The 22,046-nt window shown below is 40.3% G+C and overlaps 1 protein-coding gene, 1 non-coding gene and 1 pseudogene across 2 annotated transcripts in view; 2 read left to right on the top strand and 1 right to left on the bottom strand.

The window, feature by feature from the left end:
- PITPNC1 (phosphatidylinositol transfer protein cytoplasmic 1) overlaps positions 1 to 22,046 on the bottom strand; it is a 274,714-nt gene that overhangs the window by 159,684 nt on the left and 92,984 nt on the right. The window lies entirely within an intron of this gene.
- LOC147351334 (small nucleolar RNA SNORA43) lies at positions 9,730 to 9,863 on the top strand. The gene has a single exon (XR_015148494.1). It is a non-coding gene; the product is annotated as a small nucleolar RNA SNORA43 (small nucleolar RNA).
- Positions 19,389 to 20,023, top strand: LOC147351333 (coiled-coil-helix-coiled-coil-helix domain-containing protein 2 pseudogene; annotated as a pseudogene).

Genomic DNA, 22,046 nt, shown 5'->3' with positions numbered 1-22,046 from the left:
CTTTTCTGGTTTTCCTCCTCTCTGGCGAGCCTCCTCTCCATTCCCAGAGGAAGACATTTCCAGAACTGCTGACAACCCCCAGAGGAGGAAGGCCTTCCTTCCTCCTCTTGGGCAGATGGTATTTGCATACTGACATATTGTAAATCTAGTCACCCAGGTAACCGGCTCCGGTTAGCAACAGCGCGATGAAGGTCAGCTTGATTCCTTCTAAAATTAGAAGTCAGACCAATTGGATTTTTAACTGTTCAAGGTAGGATGCCCAGTTAGATGGCAAATCTGATTCTGAAAGTGAATTTTTCAATTGGGAGATTCAGCACTAGTTAATAAAGGTAAGTTGGGGGAGGGAGAGGAAAAAAGGCAAGTTCGAGCATTTCAACATGATAATAACATAGGTTTGACATGTAGAAGATTTCAGTTCTGTGATTTTGCTGTTTCTGTGAATAATTCTTCTGACTCCAGACTCTGTTAGTAGAGCTGTTCATGGCCTTGGATCTCCCTTAACCGTCATAGGCGATTGGTCATTAAGGACTGGTAATTCCATGCCTGCCCTCTCAGGCCTTCTACAGTTGGCTGCCCCCAACTGCACTGTGGTCCCTTCTCTCTCTGCCCCATCTGTTCTTCCTTCAAAGTCAAACAAACCCTTTTTTCCCAATCTCTTTTTTTTTCTGCCCACATGGATCCCTCCTAGCTGGGATTTGCCCCCTTCTCTTCTTGTGCTCCCTTCTCTTCAACAATATGTGAACCGAGAACTTCCAGATGTTCAAGCTGGATTTAGAAAAGGCAGAGGAACCAGAGATAAATTGCCAACATCCACTGGATCATTGAAAAAGCAAGAGAGTTCCAGAAAAACATCTACTTCTTCTTTATTGACAATGCCAAAGCCTTTGACTGTGTGGATCACAAAAAAGTGTGGGAAATTCTTCAAGAGATGGGAATACCAGACCACCTTACCTGCCTCCTGAGAAATCTGTATGCAGGTCAAGAAGCAACAGTTAGAACCTAACATGGAACAACGGACTGGTTCCAAATTGGGAAAGGAGTACATCAAGGCTGTATATTGTCACCCTGCTTACTTAACATCTATGCAGAGTACATCATGCGAAATACCGGGCTGAATGAAGCAAAGCTGGAATCAAGATTGCCTGGAGAAATATCAGTAACCTCAGATATGCTGATGACACCACCCTTAGGGCAGAAAGCAAAGAAGAACTGAAGAGTCTCTTGATGAAAGTGAAAGAGGAGAGTGAAAAAGTTGGCTTAAAATTCAACATTCAAAAAACTAAGATCATGGCATCTGGTCCCATCTCTTTATGGCAAATAGATGGGGAAACAATGCAAACAGTGAGACTTTATTTTCTGGGCTCCAAAATCACTGCAGATGGTGACTGCAGCCATGAAACTAAAAGACACTTGCTCCTTGGAAGAAAAGCTATGACAACCTAGACAGCGTATTAATAAGCAGAGACATTACTTTTCCAACAAAGATCCATCTAGTCAAAGCTATGGTTTCTCCAGTAGTCATGTATGGATGTGAGAGTTGGACCATAAAGAAAGCTGAGCGCTGAAGAATTGATGCTTTTGAACTGTGGTGTTGGAGAAGACTCTTGAGAGTCCCTTGGACTGCAAGGAGATTAAACCAGTCAATCCTAAAGGAAATCAACCCTGAATATTCAATGGAAGGACTGATGCTGAAGCTGAAGCTCCAATACTTTGGACACCTGATGGGAAGAACTGACTCACTGGAAAAGATCCTGATGCTAGGAAAGATTGAAGGCAGGAAGAGAAGGGGACAACAGAGGATGAGATGGTTAGATGGCATCATCGACTTGATGGACAAGAGTTTGAGCAAGCTCTGGGAGTTGGTGACGGACAGGGAGGTCTGGCATGCTGCAGCCCATGGAGTCGCAAAGAGTTGGACCCCACTGAGCAACTGAACTGAACTGACCATGGAGAGCGATGCTGGATGGGCTTCAAGGAATGCATGAAGTGTTCACAATTTTCCCCATCCCCCACTGTTAACTTCTCAAAGGATCCACATCTCCTAAAATGTTAAGAGTCACTAGCTATCTAATTACAGATGGTGGGAATTCCCTGGTGGTCCAGGGGTTAAGACTTTGCACTTCTACTTGCAAGGGAGTACAAATTCAATCCCAGGTCAGGGAAGTAAGATCCAACATTCTGTGTGGCGAGGCCAAAAAAACAGTAATAATAATTACAGATGGTATCTACATCAGTATTTCCCAGAACGACTTCAAGGAATGTCAGTTCCATAGGATGCTAAACAGTGGGGAGAAAAAGAGTTTCACACTCACAAAAGCTTGGGAAACACTAGGCCAAGCAAAGTGGAACAGGTGTTTCTAACATGGGCTTTCTTTGCACCTTAGCTGTACTGATGTGTACTGCAAACCACTGATTTCAGAGAAAACTCTTTCTCAGCAGACACTTCTCAATGCCCGCTCGGTGGACCCAGGAAACCCGGGCTTTTCTTCTAATCACAACTACCAAGTCATGCACTGCTTTGTGTTGGGTCTTTCATTACTCTTTTGAGCTCTTTATTTTTTATTCCATGTTTTTAACAACCTTTAGAAATCCTATCACTGTACTTATCACCTTATGCTGTACTCACTTTATATCATTTTATATCCATCTCTCCTTAACTGAAAGCCGCCTACGAGTGGAGTACACACCTGGATATCATATCCCCAATGCCAAGCTCCAGACTTAGACACTCACTATATGCAAATGACTGACGATGAATGAATGACTGATTGAGCTTATCTGCCCAACTGGATAACAAGCTCCTTCAGAATATAAGCTACACTTTAGACCTCCCTGTGTTGCATTTAGAAAACAACTTTTCATATGGCAAAAGAGTCAATAAAATTATGAAAATTTAAATCCATTCGAGAATATTTACCAAACTTATGCCCTGGGCACGAAGGATATTAAAGTGATAAAGTACAGCCCCTGCAATCAAGGCGCTTACATTCTGGTAAGGGAAATAGATATATAAACAAAAAAATGATGATAAAATATAAATACTCAAAAAGGAAGTGCAAGCTGCCTGGAACACAGGATGGAGCCCTCAGATACATGTCTGCCTGTGGGAAGCCAGGAGGGGTCAGCACTGTGATGAGGAATCTGTCATCCGGGCCTGACCACCCAGGTCCTTGTCTGGTCATTTTGGGGGGAAATTGGCCAAGAGGCTGCTCAAGTTGAGGTAGTGTTCACCCTAGCTATGGTCTCAAATACAAGAGGGGTTCCAACTCGCCTCCTCAATTGAAACTGGTGGGCCCTGTTGCCCAGGGGGAGCTGTACGAGAGCCAGGCAGGCAGTCTGCCTCCACTGTCCGCACCTCCACAGTCCATCAGGGTCTTTTCCAATGAGCCGGCTCTTCGCATCAGGTGGCCAAAGTACTAGAGCTTCAGCTTCAGCATCAGTCCTTCTAATGAATATTCAGGGTTGATTTCCTTTAGGATTGACTGGTTTGATCTCCTTGCAGTCCAAGGGACTCTCAAGAGTCTTCTCCAGCACCATAGCTTGAAACCATCAGTTCTTCAGCACTCAGCCTTCTTTATGGTCCAACTCTCACATCCGTACACGACTACTGGAAAAACCAGAGCTTTGACTATATGGACTTTTGTCGGCTTTTTAATACGCTGTCCAGGTATGTTACAGTTTTCCTTCCAAGGAGCAAGCGTCTTTTGATTTCCTGGCTACAGTCACTGTCTGCACTGATTTTGGAGCCCAAGAAAATAAAATCTGTCACTGTTTCTACTTTTTCCTCTTCTATTTGCCATAAAGTGATGGGACTGGAGGCCATGATCTTAGTTTTAATGCTGAGTTTAAGCCAGCCTTTTCATTCTCTCTTTCATCCTCCTAAGAGGTTTTCTAGCTCTTCTTCCCTTTCTGTCACTAGAGAGGTACTATCTGCATATCTGAGATTGTTGCTATTTCTCTAAGTAATCTTGACTCCAGCTTGTGCTTCCTCCAGCCCAGCATTTCGCATGATGTACTCTGCATAGAAGTTAAATAAGCAGGGTGACAATGTACAGCCTTGACGTACTCCTTTGCCCATTTGGAACCAGTCCATTATCTGATGCCCAGTTCTGTTGATTCTTGACCTGCATACAGGTTTCTCAGGTGACAGGTAAGGTGGCCTGGTATTCTTATCTCTTTAAGAATTTTCCACAGTTTGTTGTAATCCACACAGTCAAAGACCATGGACTGCAGTCCACCAGACTCGCCTGTTCATGGAATTCTCCAGGCAAGAATACTGGAGTGGGTAGCCATTCCTTTCTCCAAGGAATCTGCCAGACCCAGGGATAGAACCTGGGTCTCCCATACTGCAGGCAGATTCTGTACCATATGAGCCACCAGGGAGGCCCAGATGCCTGTTAACATTTCCATTACTCAAGAAAAGCTGGAAATCTAGATTTTTATATTAACATCCTAACTTCTAAATGCTGGCTGAAATAAAAAACAACAACAACCTACAACACTCTATAAATATGAGAAATTGAAATATTTATCCACATTAGGTTGTAACCTCTGATTATGTGTAACTCAGTTACAATAAAGAGAGAAAACAGATATGCACAGAATAATATTGGCAAGTGTTATCTTCAGAGCCAAGCTGTCTCATTCATGTTTGAGTCCCAGGACAATCATGGCAATAGAGAAGGTATAAGAACACAGTAAATGTTTTAGCATAGCTCCATTTTCAAAGGCTTTCTCCATATCCTTCACCGTCTCAGTAGTGATACTGGCCAGAAAGCACAAATCAGAAAACAATGAGTACACTTTATTAGAGCAATAATAATACTAGTGTTTCCTGAATGTTTAGACTAAGAGCTTTACATAACAACTATTCCATTTAATCCTGAAGGCAACCCTTTGTTGTAGACAATTTTACCAACTCAGTTTTCAAATGAGGAATCTGGGGCATAGAGAAGTTAGGAAAATTATCAGAGGTCACACAAATACATGGAGCAATTGGGAGTCACCCCAGGTCTTTGCCACCAAGAGTCCTGGGCTGGGCATCACTCTAACTCTGAGGCAGGAAGGGGTGGTCAGCACAGGGTCTGGAGGGAAGCAACAGATTTTCCATCCTGGCAGGTAGAGCTCAGAAATGAGGAATTAAAGTGCATAACCAAGTAGAAGTCTGGGAAAGAATTCAAAGAAATACAAATGGCTGATAAACAAGTGAAAAATGTTCAACTGCAAGTATTCGGTATGACTCCAGAATTTTGCAATGGGAAGACAGGTAAAAAAATTTTTTTTCACACAAACTAATACATTTCACCTATTAGATTAGTAAAGATGAAAAAGGCTTGCCAGTGTTGGTGAGGTGGAGGGGACAGATCCTTGACCACACTAGTGGGAGAGCAAAGGGAGAAGATGATTTTGTCTGTTAAATTTTAAGATGTTTGTTATCATTTGACCTAGTTACTCTATCTAGGAATATATCCTAGAGAAACTCTTTTGCATTTGTGCAAAGATTTACATGCTTCAGATTATTCATTGCTCCATTTATGCAATAGCACAAAGCTGGAAAAACTCCAATTGTCTATCAATGGGACCAGTTAGATAAATCAAGGTAGATCCAAATAGTGAAATACAATACAGCCATTAAATCATGAAATAGATCTCTATTTGCCAAAATGGAAAGAGGCCCCAGATGCATACTTAAGTGAAGAAAAAACAAAGTGAGCTGCAAACAGCAGGTAAAGCAGAAGTTTCAGTAAAATGCACGTGCATGTACTAGTATATGAATTGGTAAGAAAAATTTTAAAAATTATCTGTCAGTTGTTAATGATAATTACCCAACAGGGGATTGTGGGAAATGTACTTCTGGTAAGGTTTGAAGTTTTTATAAAAAGCATGTCTTTTTCAATTAAAGAAAGAAGTTAGTATGGAAAGGGTGACCCTATGTTCAAATTTTGAGGCAGGATTCCAATTCCTGGGGTGGACAATAGAAAAAGGAAGCGACTTGAGGGTGTTTCTGGGAAAGGGCAGCTGCACAGGGTGTGCACTGCACAAGAACACCCTCTTGAGTTGTACAGGGCTTGGGGCTTTAGATAGGCTCTTAGTGGCTCAGATGGTAAGGAGTCTGCCTGCAATGCAGAAGACCCGAGTTCAATCTCTGTGTGAGGAATATCCCCTGGAGAAGGGAATGGCAACCCACTCTAGTATTCTTGCCTGGAGAATTCCATGGACAGAGAAGCCTGGCAGGCTACACGCCATGGGGTTGCAAAGAGTCCGACATGACTGAGCAACTAACTGTTAACTGAAACAAGAACTCAGAAAGGTAACCAAAGCAAAAGTCTTGATATCTATTCAGGACAGGTTATTAAAAGGCGGCCCAGAGAAGAGAGGGTAGAAGTTGCCCCAAATAGGCAGAACCTCCTATCTTTTCAAAGTAATTTGCAAAGTTCTGCATAAAGTGTGATTGTGTCTTATTGAAGTAAATCTACCTTCAATTTGAGTGGATTGGGTTCTAGAATTTCCTTTTCAGGTTAAAGTGTTTTAAAGCTCCCACAGAAATAACGTCACTAGGTCAGGCTGGGAAAGACTAACTGATCCATAATTTTCCTAAATAAAAGCCCAACCACCATTCTAATAATGTTTTTAAAGAAATGTACTGAGTTACAACAGGGGGTGAGGAAATGAGGAACTTAATTCCTCTTCCCTGCCCCCAGGTAAGTGTGAATGTTCCCCAAAGTATGTTCTTCTTACAACTAAAGGATGTGAATATATGTTCTACTTTAAAATATTTTTTCTTTTGATCAGAGAGCTCCATAATCAAACAAGTCTGGGAAAAATTGGTTCAAACCAAGTTGAATAGGTTTTATTTACTTTTTTTAGTTCTTAATTGTGGTAAAATATTCATCACAGAAATGCATTTCCTGCATTGGCAGGCAGATTCTTTAACCAATGTGCCACCCGGGAAGCCCACGTGTCATTCTTTCTGTGTATCTGCTATTGATATTTTGCCCTCCGTTCAAGGCCCCGCTTCCATTCCACCTTTTCTGGGAGGTGAAAATAGATCTTTGAAATGGGGATGATTGGGCCCATCCCCTTGAATCCTACAGAGCTGGGCTATATCCTTAAAAAAACAACAAAATCATATTATCATCTAGTTATTAAGTTGATTTGTTTTTCCTATAAAAAAATTAGAATATGTAAAAGTTTTTTTTTTTTAACTCATCTAGAAGTAAACAATAGTAACATTTAGGGACATATTCTTTTTAGTCTTTTGAAATCTTTTTAAGCTAAATTAAATTGAATATATCACTTTGTAAAGTGTTTTCTAACTTAATATATTATTGTCAGCATTTCCTATATCTTTAAATATTCTTCAAAATATTTTTGGAGAAGGAAATGGCAACCCACTCCAGTATTCTTGCCTGGAAAATCCCAGGCAGGCTACAGTCCAAAGGCTCACAAAAACACAACTGAGCACACCATGCATTCTCCAAAAATTATTAATGGCTGCATAAGGTAGCCCGCTGTACGGACATAATTTAATGAATTCCCAACTACCAAAAAAGAATTTAAAATTTGTTTACTCCAGTGCATTACACATAGTAAGTATTCAGAAGATATTTGTTGAATTGAATTTTATTATCAATAGCAATAGCCAATTCCTCTGAACTTACTCCAGCATTCAAATAGCAAATAAATTATTTATTTATTGGCCGCAATGTGAAAGCTTGTAGTCCTAACCACTGGGAAACCAGGGAATTCCTGAAAATAAATTATTGAAGTGGAAAAAAAGTTGTTTTAAGCTTCTTTGATAACATGGACTCACAGAATTTATAAACTTTAGTCTGAAAAGCAAATTAGAACTGAAGAAAGCACTGCTTTCCCCAGCCCACGATGGCCACCACATCTTCTTCCAAAGACTGAAACCCATAAGTAAGGCAGTGATGTGAACAAAACCAACAATATCGTAAATCTACAGAGAGACTGCATGTTCAGAAAACGTCTATACATCTTCAGTATCGCCTAATCTAGAAATTTGTGAAAATCCTACTTCATCTTTTTTCATTTATCCTTTCTTCAGTATATCTCATCACATTAAAATATACTGACTTTTTTCAGTTGGTAAAAGCTAGTTAAATTGCATTTATGTACTTGCTCACAATCAAGTGAACTTTCAGTATCACTAATTAATCCACCTGTCACTTAGTTGTATCTCCCAAGCACGATGATTTAAGGAAGGAAGGAGAGGAAATGGAAAGGAACTGAATGGGACTGAGATCAGCCCAGTGCCCATGAGGGCAGGAAAGGGGCTTCAAGGATGGGGTAACAACAGAGGGCCAACGACTGGACAAGGCAAAGGGCCAAACAAGCCTTGAGGGACGCCCCAGTGCTAATTAGGCAAGGAAGTCGCGTTGCTGGCCAGAATACAAAGAAACAACAGCAAATAAATTTGGGAAGAAACGTTACTCCACAAGTTTACACATGGCCCAGCTGACATTTGTGTGAAAAGGTACATATGCAGAGATTCAACCACATCCTTTTCTTCAACTACTATTTGAAGATCTCCTCTAGAAGCCTAAGAAGCGCCAAAATTAAGAGCTCAAAACAGGATAAATCAAGGTAGAAAAGATCTAATGGTATACATGGAAACCAGCAAAATAGTTATGTCTAAGTAATGGAAGTACAAAATACTGCCTGAAAATAAAAATTGTAGCAGACAATGCCAAAAGTACTAATAATTTTCTGAGTGCTACATATTATAGTAGGTGATAGTGGCTTGAAGAAACATAAATGAAGAAGGGGAGGAAGAAAAAACGTACTGCTCCACGTACTGATTACACTGACTTTGGTAATCAGAAAAAGCAAAGGTTGAGAATGCTTTTGCAAAATTTAAAGGCAGAATTAAAACAGGATGTGAATTTTCAAGTCACCAGAGAAAATATAGTGCATAGAGCAAATAGCCAATGTTAAAGGATAAGTAAAAATAAAATAAGATGAACTAAGATCATACTATTAATTTTAAGAAGATACTATACTTCCATATTTAAAGGAAATAACTTTCATACCAGGTTGAAAAAACACAATCCAGTGACACTTTGCTTATAAGAGACAGGACTAAAAGAAAAATGGTTTCTAGACAGAAATGGTCACAGTAAAAGGATGATCAATGATTTGGCAAACAACGAACAAAATGAACTGACTTCGATTCATTATAACAGAGGCTATATTTTCTTTTTATGTGCTCATGGAACATTTATAAAAAACTAACCATATAGTAAACCACAATAAAACCTACATAAATTCCAAATGGAACTACATTGGACTCACTGTCACACCTTCCCTCATCCTCTAAAAAACTCACTTAAAACAGCAGAAGTCTAAATCAAAACCGTAATTCTTGGAAACTTAACAAAATCCTTTTTGATAAACTTTCGGTTATGGTAGAAATGAAAAACTACAGCCAAGAACAATTAAAAAATAGAAAATAACAATGAGAACACTACATATTAAATATTAGGTAATACAGGAAAAGTTGTTATCAGAGGCAAGATAAACCGATGGGAACATGACTATTATCTAACTCTTAGGTTGCTTAAAGCAACCTAAATCCAAATTCAGATGCCATTTAAATACTGTATGTATTCACTGTGTGTACATACAAACATATACACATTAGAGAGAGAGGGGAAGGAAGGGAGGAAGGGAGGGAGGAGGAAGAAAAGACGCTCCTACTGCCCTGCAGATGCCGGATTTGCCGGCACCACGGGTGCGGCCGCCCTGCTGCGCCTGTGCCGTTGGGGCAGAGAGGAAGCGGCTATTTCTACGCTCAGTGCTCAGAACCGTGGGCACTAAGAATGGTTTGTAGCTGAACATCAGTGGGAAAAAAAAAAAAAAAAAGACACTCCAAAATATTGAGTGAAAAAAAATTTAAAGAGTAGCATCTCTGGGTTGTGGAATTTCTTGCTTTCTGAGTTTCCTAAATATTCTCAATGAGAATGTATCACTTTTATAATCAGAACAAAATTAAACAAAAGCACAACAGAACATAATTTAGTCACTGGAGGGTAGGAACAAAACAAAACATCTTGCCAAAATAATCCAGGCACTTAAAATTATCTCCTTTTCTTTGACTTTTAAGCACTAGCCTGTTGATGGTTATTACTAGCCTGGTTTTATTGTTTCAGCACAATTCCATCCTCCGGTCTTGTGCCTGAACCTGTATGGTGTGCACAGGTTGACAACTCCTAACCACTGCTGCCTATTTAAGGGAAGTCAAGTGTTCAGAAAAGTGGGAAACCACAGACAGTCCACTGACTGCTATGTTTTAAGGTTAACAGTGTGACAGGACAGCACCTGCATTACAGAATTGATGGGAAAAAAATAAATGGCTGAAGAGAATTTCCTCTTTTGTTAAGTGTTGTTTTGGGGTTTTTCGGTTGCTTATTTGTTTTAAAAAAACAAATAGATGGGAGTTAATGTAAATGACACTTCAAATATCAGAAGCAACCCCAGGCAGCAATTCAAATCCACATAAAAAAAAGTGTCAGTAAAGGTAATAATGTAATTTAAAAAATAGTACAAACACATATTTTTCCTTTCTTAACTGATTTAGTGCAGGATATAGATACAGATATAGATATATGTATAGTTACAGATATCTTCTCAGGTGGCAGAGCGGTATAGAATCTGCCTGCCAATGCAGGAGACACAAGAGACACAGGGTTGATCCCTGGGCGGAGAAGATCCCCTGAAAAAGGAAATGGCAACCCACTCTAGTACTCTTGTCTGGAAAATTCCATGGACAGAGGAAACTGGTGGGCTACAGTCCTTGGGGTCTCAAAGAGATGCACATAACTGAGCAAGCACTCATGCATAGAGATATACATGCAGATAGACAGACAGACAGATAAAAGATAGATGTGTGTGAGCTCAGAAGTATCGAACCCACTGCAACCCTCTGGACTGTAGCCTGCTAGGCTCCTCTGTCCTTAGGATTTTCCTGGCAAGAATCCTGGAGTGGGTTGCCATTCCTTCTTCCAGGGGATCCTCCCAACCCAGGGGTCAAACCCACATCTCCTGCATCTCCTGCGTTGCAGGCCGATTCTTTACCACTGAGCCACCAGGGAAGCCATGTGTGTGTGTGTGTGTGTGTATACTTCGCTTTGCTGTATACCTGAAACTAATACAACATTGTAAATCAACTACACCTCAATAAATTTTTTTCAGAGAAAAGCAGTAGTATAAAACAGTATGTCTAGAAGTGTACTATGTTGGGTCTATAACAGAAATGTAGTATATTTGACAATAAGTGCACAGAGGAGATGAGTATGAACAAAGCTATATGAAAGTAAGGAAATGGTACCAGATGGTAACTCATATCCAAGACACCAATGAAGAGAGCCAGAAACAGTAAATAAGTAGGTTACTATCAGATCAGATCAGATCAGTCACTCAGTCATGTCCGACTCTTTGCGACCCCATGAATCACAGCACGCCAGGCCTCCCTGTCCATCACCAACTCCCAGAGTTCACCCAGACTCATGTCCATCAAGTCAGTGATGCCATCCAGCCATCTCATCTTCTGGCGTCCCCTTCTCCTCCTGCCCCCAATCCCTCTCAGCATCAGAGTCTTTTCCAATGAGTCAACTCTTCGCATGAGGTGGCCAAAGTACTGGAGTTTCAGCTTTAGCATCATTCCTTCCAAAGAAATCCCAGGGCTGATCTCCTTCAGAATGGACTGGTTGGATCTCCTTGCAGTCCAAGGGACTCTCAAGAGTCTTCTCCAACACCACAGTTCAAGAGCATCAATTCTTCGGCACTCAGCCTTCTTCACAGTTCAACTCTCACATCCATACATGACCATAGGAAAAACCATAGCCTTGACTAGACGAACCTCTGTTGGCAAAGTAATGTCTCTGCTTTTGAATATGCTATCTAGGTTGGTCATAACTTTCCTTCAAAAACGTTTTTATTGAAGAATGGTTTATCTACAATATTGTATTAGTTTCTGTTGTACAACAAAGTGAATCAGTTGTACATATTTATATATATGCATTCTTTTTTTTAAGATTTTTTCCCATATAGGTCATTACAGAGTATTGAGTAGAGTTCCCTGTGCTATACAGTAGGTTCTTCTTTTATACGTCAATTTTATATAGTAGTATGCATATGTCAATCCCAATCTCCCAATTTATCCTTCCCCACATTTCCCCCTGATAACCATGCTTGTCTTCTACATCTGTGACTCTATTTCTGCTTTGCTGTAAGTTCATTTGTATCATTTTTTAGATTTCACATATAAATGATATCATCTGGTATTTGTCTTTGTCAGAATTACTTCACTTATATGATCATCTCTGTGTCCATCCATGTTGCTGCCAATGGCATTATTTCAATCTTTTTTATGGCTGAGTAACATTCCATCATATATAAGTACCATATCTTTATCCATTCATCTGTCAATGGACATTTTGGTTACTTGCACATTTTGCTTATTGTAAATAGTGCTGCTATGAATACTGGAGTGCATGTATCTTTTCAAATTAAAGTTTTTTCCACTTATATGCCCAGGAGTGGGACTGCTGGATCATATGGCAGTTCTAGTTATAGTTTTTTTAAAGGAACTTCCATACAGTTACCCATAATGATTGCACCAATTTACATTCACACCAACAGTGTAAGAGGCCCTTTTCTCCACACAAAGAGGGACAATTTATAATGATAAAAGGGCCAACTTCTCAGGAACATACAATTATAAATATGTATGCACCTAAAAGAGCTCTGAAATACATAAAGCAAAAATTAATTGGAGAAATAGATTAATATTTGAAGACTTCGAAACTCCATCTCAATAATGGACAGAATCGTTAGGCAGAAGTTCAGCACGGAAACAAAAGACTTGGAACGCCAAAAATCTACCAGACCTAACATAACCACAGAACATTCCACTCAACACAGCAGAATACATTCTTTTCAGTGCAGAAGGAACAGTCTCCAGAAAAGACCAAATGGTAGACCACAAAACAAGCTTCAATACATTTAAAAGGACTGAATTCATTCAAAGCATGTTATCTGACAACAATGGAATGAAATTAGAAATTCGAGAAATTCACAAATAGGTATGAATAAAACAACTCACTCTTAAGCAACCAATGGGTCAAAGAAGAAATCACAAGGGAAATTAGAAATAAAAATTAAGACAAAACATATCAAAAAGTATAAGATATAGTTAAAATAGAGAAAAGCAGCAGAGAAAAATCAATGAATCCAAAAGTCGGTGCTTTGAAAAGATCAACAAAATTGACACTCTTTTAGCTAGATTGACCCAGAAAATAGATGACTTAAATTACGAATATCATTAAACACTGCTTTGCTAGAATATGTTTTCCAGGTCCTTTTGCCCCAGGGTGGAGAATGAGTTCTAGAAAGATTTTTAACTATTTCCTTATAACTTTTTAGCAGAGGCTTAAAATTGTGTTCTTCAATAGTTTTGCGCATGTAGCTGCCAGTTCCTGGAACAGCAAAACAATTATTACCTCTGTGCCTTTTTAGTTGCTTTAGAAAAGACCTGTTTGGCACCAACCTCAGAAAACAGGAAGAGACAAGTGACTTTTTTGTGTTTTGTTTATACTGTGTTGTCATGTTTTCATTTCTGTAAACTTCCAGGCAGATACAAAGTAAAATAAAAACAACTTATGTTGAATAGAGTGGTCAAGTGGTCCTATTCCTCTGGGGACAGATGCTCCACAGACTCCTAGATTGAAGAAAATACCAGGGTTGTAAAAAAGTTACCAGAAACCCTTTTCCTTTCAAATCAGAGTCCATTCCCTTTGCTAAGCTTTCGTACACTCGTGAGTGAGAGGAAGTGGTTCAATGTATGATAATTTCTCCCAGTTCCTGCCACCTTCTGTCCAGTTCTACAAATGGGAAATCCAAGGTGTCATCTTTTATACCTCCCTACTCCCCAGCATATCCCAGAGATTTATTTCTCAATAACTCTCACCTCCACTGATTCTCTTCATCCCACAGCTGTCGCCCTGGTCAAAGATACAACCATTTCTGGACCCCATAATAGCTTCCAGAAAGGAGTGCTTGAATCCACTCCTGTCCCTCTCCATTTCTTTCCCCTCACTATAAATCTGTTTCTTTTTTTTACCACTCCTGTCCCTCTCCATTTCTTTCTCCTCACTATAAATCTGTTTCTTTTTTAAAAAAATTTTATTTATTTATTTTAATTGGAGGCTAATTACCTCACAATATTGTAGTGGTTTTTGCCATACATTGACATGAATCAGCTATGGGTGTACATGTGCTTCCTATCCTGAACCCCTCACCCACCTCCCTCCCTGTCCCATCCCTCAGGGTCATCCCAGGGTTGCTTCCCAAGACTAAACCCTTCAACTGCTCTTGGAATCAATCCCCAGGCTTCAGCGTGGCCCACGACAGATGCCCACCCTGATGGACTGGGTACCTCCTCTAACTGGAGCCTGTACCCTCCTCTCCTTTATAGTTTTGTGTTTGATATACTGGCTTACTCCCCTCCTCCTAGGAGCTTCTGAATGCGTGGTTCTCTCAATCTCCTTCCCTTTGAATAGTTAACATTATCTGACTGAGCTCACCAAACTTCTCCCTGAGTGCCTAAGACTAGATCCATTCTCCCAGTCACAGCCTCCTTACAACCTACTGTCTCTTCCTTCTTGAGAAAAGGTTAAGGTGGGACCAGGATTGACAAATGCACCAGCTCTCCAGTGGCAGACATCACTTACTGGTCAACAGCCAAACTGCCCCCAGAATCCTCTTCAATGGCCCCTAAAGATTGACCAGCCTGATGGTTTTATGTTTTAGTGCTTTTGTACCTGAGCCAACCTACTCCTTAAATATTCAATGTCCTAAATTTTTCAAACTCCTTAAGTAGTTTGCATTGTTACTCTCTCAAGCTACTTTCATAGATTTAAACCAAATTTGCATTACAATTTAAAGCCGGTTCCTGGAAAAGATTGTACTTTACTAAATTCCAGAGAGCTGAGAACAGCCTAGTGACTCTTAAAAAAAAAAAAAAGCACAAAATAAATCCTACAACACTGATTATGAGTTCATAAAAAAAAGAGAAGAAAAACACTAAGGAATAAATATTAATAATTCACAAGCCTATGATGCAGCTATGGTAATAGGATTATTTACTTAATCACACAAACTTTCATCTTATTACTTTACTGTTAGTCCATACAGTGTTTTCAGAGTGCTGAACGCTATGGTTCATCTAAGGGCTTCAATTACAACATTAAGGGCTAATGTTTACTGAACAAATTTCTTAATGTGCCAAAGACTGTCTAACAGCTTTCTGCACACTAATTCATTTAATCCTCCTTAATAACTCTGAGACAGGTGCAATTATGATCACCCCTACTGCACAGATGAGAGAACTGAGGCACAGGCAAAGCAGAAGACCAAAATTAGGATATTTTTAGACATGCTAGGATTGAAAAAGTTTCTCTCTCTTACACATTTTCTTACGAGGAACTTCCAAGAGGATATACCTGTTAGGGGAAGCACACTGACTGAAACTGCCCACCCTGGCCAGGCACCATAGTAATTATTTGCATGAGTTGTTCTACAACAGGAGGTCCTGGTAAGGAACACGGAACTAATAAGCCACCACCAACCGGAAGAGTTCAGGAAAGGTCAAAAGGAGGCTCCACATGTCCGACCACCTCCCAGAATCCTTCTCTCTGGCATCCATCTTGGCTGAACAAGGCGTGCACCACCAGGAAGGACTCTGAGTCAGAATGATTGGCTAAAGACACCCCGGAAACTAATCCCATCACCATAAAACCCGAGACTGCGAGCCACGTGGCAGAGCTATTCTTCTGGGTTCCCTCACCCTACTGCTCTCCACCCTGGTGTCCTTTCCCAATAAAATCTCTTGCTTTGTCAGCACATGTGTGTCTCGGACAATTCATTTCTGAGTGTTAGACAAGAGTCCAGTTTTGGGCCCTGGAAGCAGTCCCCCTTCCTGCAACATACCCATTCAAGAAGCTACAAAATAAGGGAATGGAACAAAAAGAGGACAAGAAATTCAATAAAATGATGAGCCAAGGCAATGAAATGATAAGGACACTGACTAGTGACTTGGGACAAAATGATGAGGACTCTGGGAAGTAAGAGGATGTCCTTTAATCACATAATGTGATGGAAATACATTATTTTTTGCCCACATGAAAAAGAAAGATAAGTAGAAACTCCAGGAAAACAAAAAAGCTGTAGTGGATAGTACAGAAAAGAGAATTCATTTGGACCCTGATACATGAATACTGATTTTTTTAAGTGGTCAGTGCGTTGTGGTTTTAATGACATAGAGAAAATAATATAGCCCTTGTGCCTGGATCTGCAGTGAAAATGTTTACACAGAAATAATCATATAAATGTTACTTACTGGTGTTCAAGTTTTAGAAGCAACCTAAAGCTACTTTAATTGAGACAGAATTCACAGATGATAAAATAACTCTGCTCCCTCCCGCCTCCAGCTTGAGGGATCTTAGTTCCCTGACCAGGGACTGAACCCAGGAACCGCGACAGTGAAAGTGCGGTATCCTAACCACTGGACCACCAGGGAATTCCCAAAACTAACTCTTTTAAAATACTAATTTCACTAGTTTTGAATACACGTACACAATGTTGTATAACCATGACCCCTGTCTAATTTCAGAACGTTCTCATCACTCCCAAAAGAAGTCCCACACCCATGAGCACTTAATTCCTACTCTCCCTAGCCTATGGAAACCAGTAATCAGTCTCTGTCTCTTTGGATGTGCCTGTTCTAGACATTTCATTTAAATGGAATCACACAGTGTGTGACCTTTTTTTTTTAACATGTGGCCTTTTGGGTCTGTTTTCTTACACTCAGCATGATATTTTCAAGTTTCTCCCATCTTAGAGCATGTATCAGTACTTCATATGTTTTCATGGCCAAATAATATTCCACTGTATGGATATGCCATATTTATCCAGAATGTCAGCAGGTAAAAATGAGAGAAAAGGTACTCAACATTATTAACCATCAGGAAAATGAAAATCAAAATCACAATGAGACATCATCTCAAACCCTTAGGATGGTTACTATCAAAAACACAGAAAGTGACGAGTATTCACAAGAATGTGAAGAAACTGGAATCCTTGTGGTGGGAATGTAAAATGGTACAGCTGCTATGGGAAACAGTATAGAAGAGAGGTTCCTCAAAAAATTAAAACGACCATATTCAGAAGCAATCTCACTTCTAGGTATATATCTAAGAGAACCGAAAATACAATCTCAAAGAAAAAAAAATTATTTCGGCTATGCTGTGTGGCTTGTGGGATATTCGTTCCCCAATCTGGAGTCAGACCTGGGCCCCCTGCGGTAGAAGTGCAGAGCCTTAACCACTGGACTGCTAGGGACTTCCTTCAAAGAAATATCTTACACCATGTTCACTGAAGCATTATTCACAACAGTCAAGACATGGAAGCATCCATCCAGCAATCCATGGATGAAGAAAATGTGTGAACATACAATGGAGTTCTATTCAGCCTTAAAAAAGCAATTTTGCCATATGCTATAATATGGATGAATCTGAGGACATCATGTTAAGTGAAATAAACCAATCACAAACTAGATAAATACTGCATAATTCCACTTAAATAAGGTATGTGAAGTAATCAAACTCATAGAAGCAGGAAGTAGAATGGTGGACACCAGGGTTACCAGAAAATTAGTTGTCGTTTAGTAGCACAGTCATGTCCAACTCTTTTGTGACCCACAGACTGTAGCCTGCCAGGTTCCGCTGTCCACGGGATTTCCTATGGATCTTCTCTAAGGGATCTTCCCCACCCAGGGATCAAACCTATATCTCCAACATTGGCAGGTAGATTCTTTACCACTGAACTAACCACCAGGAAAGCCCACCCAAGAATGAGTACAGAGTTTTAACCATGCAAGATAAAAAAGTTCTAGAATTGTTGTACAACAACGTGCATAAAGTTAGTAATAGTATGCTGCTGCTGCTGCTGCTGCTAAGTCGCTTCAGTCATGTCCGACTCTGTGCGACCCCATAGACAGCAGCCCACTAGGCTCCTCTGTCCCTGGGATTCTCCAGGCAAGAGTACTGGAGTGGGTTGCCATTGCCTTCTCCGTAGTAATAGTATACTATATACTTAAAAAAAAAACAAAAAAAACCCTTTTTAAGAGGGTAAATTCAGGTTGTGTGTTTTACCACAATTAAAAAAAAAGCTGACAGAGGGGAGGACATATAGGGCTGAAGCAGGCATGGCTGTTAGTGGTGGGGAAATGGGCCTCGTGCTCAGCAGGGGGGCAGATCTTGAAGGAAAAGGAGAGATTAGGATCTTGTCAAAAGGATCCTTCTGGCCGCCGTAAGGAAAACAGAGTTTCCCAATAGTCTTTCTCAATCACCAGAAGGTAAGTTCCTTGAGGAGCAAGTGGGGTCTTGTCTCTGGTATTAGCTAAGCTGGAGTTGTCAGGTTCAATGAAGAAAACTACAGGACATCCAATTAAATCTGAGTTTCAGACAAACAACACAAATTTGTTTAGAATCAGTATCTCTCATGCAACACTTGGGGCATATTTTTACTAAAAAAAATTATTTTTTCTCTGTAATTCAAATTTAACTGGGCATCCTATGCTTCATCTGACAAATCTATGGATAGCCAGTACATAGGGCGAATCAAAGAGAAGGAAACAGAAACAACTGGGAAAAAACAGCTCATGGAACACTGCTGGTAGGACTATGAGGTGTAAAGTCTTCTGGGAAGGCACGAAGGCAGTGTCTTCCCAAACTGAAGATATGCGTATTATGGAACAGCAATTCCACTTTAGGAATCCATCCTGGGAAAATGTTCACAACTGCACCAAAGACATAAAGAAACACACAAATGAATTTATGGAAATAGAGATTTATCTTATTTGCAATAAGCAAAAAACGGAAACTTCTAAAATGTTCATCATTAAGGGAAGAGTTACATTTTGTCATCTACCTGATGAACTGCTGCGAAAAATAAAGTGGCAGATAAAAGTGTACCTGCAAAAAGACTTCCATTATAAATAAAGTTTTTAAAAAAATGAGTTTATCACAATGTGTCTTGTGTGGACATTCACATTAAAAAAAAAAAACAAAAACCAAACCTAGGTAAGTCTTTACTCCCAAGTTTGTAAATGCACAGAATAAAGTCTGAAAGGATAAACAGCATGTTTTTGATGTCAATAAACTCTGCAGAGAGGGACAGAATTGGTAAGGTTGAAAGAAGACTTTAAATATACATGGGAGCTCCCAACTTCCGCTCTTGCTCTTCGCAGAATCCGCCAGGGTCTCAGAGTCTCCCGCCTGTCGACGTTGTTTGGCAGTGCAATCAAGATGCCTCGTGGAAGCCGAAGCCTCACTTCCCTTGTGGCCCCTCCTGCCAGCCTCGCGCCTCAGATGAGAGCAGCGCCCAGGCCAGCGCCCGCAGCTCAGCCACCAGCAATGGCTCCACCATCTGCCGTCGGCTCCCCTGCTGCTGCTCCCGGCAGCCAGGTCTGATGGCCGAGGTGGCAACCACTGCTGCTGGTGTGGCTGTGGGTTCTGCTGTCGGCCACACTCTGGGTCACGCCATCACTGGGGGCTTCGGTGGAGGAAGCAGTGCTGAACCCTCAAGGCCTGACATCACTTACCAGGAGCCTCAGGGAACCCAGCCGGCGCAACTGCAGCAGAATGGCCCCTGCTTCTATGAGGTCAAACAGTTTTTGGAGTGTGCCCAGAGCCAGGGTGACCTTAAACTTTTCGAGGGTTTCAGCGAGGTGCTGAAACAGTGCAGATTGGCCAACGGATTAGCTTAATCAAGAAGTTCCAGTTGAAGACATGAAAAATCACCTCTCGTGACCATGTTGATTTAGCATTTAAAGTATAATTAGTAGTGAAGATGTGAAGTGTGAGACCACCCGTTAAACCTCTCCTTAATCATTAATAGCTTTTGTGCTTCATGATCGCAGTGGAAGAGAGCATTGTCACTATATAGAAGTTCACTGAGATGGTATTGAGTTTGGGATTGGGCAGAAGAGGCGGTTGTGGCCTCTTAAGTATGCTTTTCTGATGTTATTGTTTGTGAAATGATTAGAATAAAATGATTTTCTTTCTAAAAAAATAAATAAATAAATATACATGGGCTATTTGTGTTTCACTTTCAAATTAAAAAAAAAAAAATTACCCACTCATCCACTTTTGACATTATCACCCTCAACCTTCTCTTCTTTGTTCTAAACAGAAATAATTCTGCTAATCTCCTATGAAACACAAACTCTTCCAATCACCATGTATGAGTCTGTGTTAAAATCACTCAAGAAGTCTAACAGAAGTGAAAATGTTTTTTTTCCTAGAATGAATTGCACCTAACACTTTCAGGAGGGCTCAACCAGAGGGGAACAGTGAGCATTTTCCAAGTATCTTGCTGCTGCTGCTGCTTAGTCACTTCAGTCGTGTCTGACTCTGTGCGACCCCATAGACGGCAGTCCACCAGGCTGCCCTGTACCTGGGATTCTCCAGGCAAGAACACTGGAGTGGGTTGCCATTTCCTTTTCCAATGCATTAAAGTGAAAAGTGAAAGTGAAGTCGCTCAGTCATGTCCGACTCTTAGCGACCCCATGGACTGCAGCTCACCAGGCTCCTCTGTCCATGGGATTTTCCAGGCAAGGGTACTGGACTGGGGTGCCATTGCCTTGTCCATCCAAGTATCTTAGTGAACTGGAATGCAAAGGTTGACTCAGAAATTCCACAGTAAACTGGGGGAGATTAAGGCTCAATTGTGGGGTAAGACTAGTCAAGAATGGACCCAATCTATCTTGGTTTTTGCAAAAACAAGCAATAACCTTTATATGACTCAACTCAAAGCAAGCAAGGAATGGGACTTAGATGCCTCATGGAACTAGTTAAAAACCGACATATTTGATTATGTAGTTAGAGGACTGAAAATATTTTTTTGTATAATTTTCATGGGGAAATTACCACATGCAAAAATCTGTAGTTCAATAGTAGGAGGAAATAGAGAAGAAAAATAACGGGGAAGGGGAAAGGTCTCCCTCAGAAAAGTATTTGTTAGAGGGGTGGTATTTTGAAAATTTGTTCTTTTTTTTCTCCCCCAATTTAGGTTGTGCTCTTTGGTATTTTTTTCTCTATGCTTGGCAGGACTCCAAAAACACTCTCTATAATTCCTACAATGTTTTCTTCTCAGAATTCAACTCCCCCACAACACCAACAATTCATTTGTATTTCAGAATTTCCAAATCTGAAGCATAATAATTAAATGAAAGATAGTCAATACACCAACAGGCATATGAAAAGATGCTCAATCATTAATTATTAGAGAAATGCAAATCAAAAATACAATGAAGTACCATCTCATACCGGTTAAAATGACCATCAGTTAAAAAGTCTACAAATAATGAATGCTGGAGATGATGTGGAGAAAAGGGAACCCTCCTATGGTGTTGGTGGGTCTGTAAATTGGTGTAGCCCCTATGGACAATAGTATAGAAGTTCCTCAAAAAACTAAAAGTAGAGTTGCCATATGATTCAGCAATCCCACTCCTAGGCGTATATCTAGAAAAGACAAAAACCCTAACTTGAAAAGACACGTGCACCCCAACATTCATAGCAGCACTGTTTACAAAAGCCCAGACATGGAACCCATCAACAGATGAATGGATGGAGAAGATGTGGAATATGTAATCAATAGAATACCACTCAACTGTAACAAAGAGTGAAATAATGTCATTTGCAGCAACGTTGACGGGCCTAGAGATTATCATACTAAGTGAAGCAAGTCAGACAGAGGAAGACAAATACCACGTGTATCAGTTGCACGTGGAATCTAAAATGTGACGCAAATGAACTTACTGATGAAACAGAAACAGACTCATGGACACAGAAAACAAACTTATGGTCACTAAAGAGGTAAGGGGGTGGGGGAGGGACAAATTAGGAGTTTGGGATGAGCAGACACAAATGACTACATAAAAATAGATAAATCACAAGGTCCTA

The sequence above is a fragment of the Bos grunniens genome, chromosome 19 (assembly GCF_055505025.1).
Source record: "Bos grunniens cultivar Pamir isolate PY7600 chromosome 19, Bosgru_T2T1.0, whole genome shotgun sequence".
NCBI classification, from domain to species: Eukaryota; Metazoa; Chordata; class Mammalia; order Artiodactyla; family Bovidae; genus Bos; species Bos grunniens.
This window is presented reverse-complemented; position numbering and strand designations above follow the sequence as displayed.